Source organism: Macrobrachium nipponense, chromosome 14 (genome assembly GCF_015104395.2).
Source record: "Macrobrachium nipponense isolate FS-2020 chromosome 14, ASM1510439v2, whole genome shotgun sequence".
Taxonomy (NCBI): Eukaryota; Metazoa; Arthropoda; class Malacostraca; order Decapoda; family Palaemonidae; genus Macrobrachium; species Macrobrachium nipponense.
In genome coordinates, this window is record NC_087207.1 from 40,637,268 (window position 1) to 40,638,325 (window position 1,058).

The 1,058-nt window shown below is 36.6% G+C and overlaps 1 protein-coding gene across 1 annotated transcript in view; it reads left to right on the forward strand.

The window, feature by feature from the left end:
- The window catches only part of LOC135226093 (uncharacterized), a 1,858-nt gene extending 1,775 nt beyond the window's left edge, over window positions 1-83 (forward strand). Inside the window, exon 2 of the mRNA XM_064265550.1 lies at window positions 1-83. This exon is cut by the window's left edge and continues 719 nt beyond it. The gene's annotated coding sequence lies outside the window, so the exon portion shown is untranslated.
- Window positions 84-1,058: the final 975 nt, after the last annotated feature.

Genomic DNA, 1,058 nt, shown 5'->3' on the forward strand with positions numbered 1-1,058 from the left:
CATACCATAGCCAATTGACAGGAGATAGCCGATGCCCAACAACAGCTACAAAAAAGCAGGATTTGGTTAACTGGCTCAGGTCTCGAAAAATACAGTATCCAGCTCACGCTTCTAAAAATATGCAGGGCAACCGACCGAAACCAGTTTACATTGTGGATAATAAAATCCGTGAATGGGGCCATGAAGTGGTTCGCTTGCCCCCTGCCCATCCTGAGCTCAACGCCATCGAGCAGGTGTGGGGCTGTATGAAACGACAGGTGCGCTCCTCGTTGCAGCGGTTTACCCGTGCTGATCTCTTTGCCAGGCTGGAAGAGGCCAGGATTGCTGTAACAGGGGAGACGTGGGCTGGCGCTGTCAGGAGATCAAGATATTTTGAAGATGATTACTGGCTTTCAGATAATATTCAAGACAGTATAGATCCGGTCATCATCAACATTGATAGTGACGAGGAAAACGATCTTTTCCTTGAGAGTGATGATGAGTAAAATGTATAAGTGTCCATTTCTTGTTTTTTTTTTCATCCCTCATATATCTATGCTTTCCAGCAATTGGTGATAACATTATTTTGGAAAAGCAAAGCTAATGAATAATTTGATACGAGTATATCAGCTTGACATGTAGACAATGTCAATGGATTTCTCAAAGTAAGGTTGATTGGTTCATTAATTGAAGTATGGTATAATTCCAGTGACAAAGTCGCAATGATATTTGTCACATACCTTTTAAGTAACAAAAATAGGTACTGGTACTTATAACGTAAATAAATATATAAAACTATAGGTTGAAATATAATAAATCTTATGTATGTATGAACACACACACACACACACACACACACACACATATATATATATATATATATATATATATATATTATATATATAATATATATATATATATATATATATATAATTTCAAAATTTATCAAATGGCCGATGTCAATGCCCTTATATGAGACATCTTTTAGAAGTCTACCTTCTAAGGAATTCAAGTTACTCTGGTGAAATTGATATGATAAATTATATCAAACAATGCTCTCTGTCATTTTCTTCCTGGGA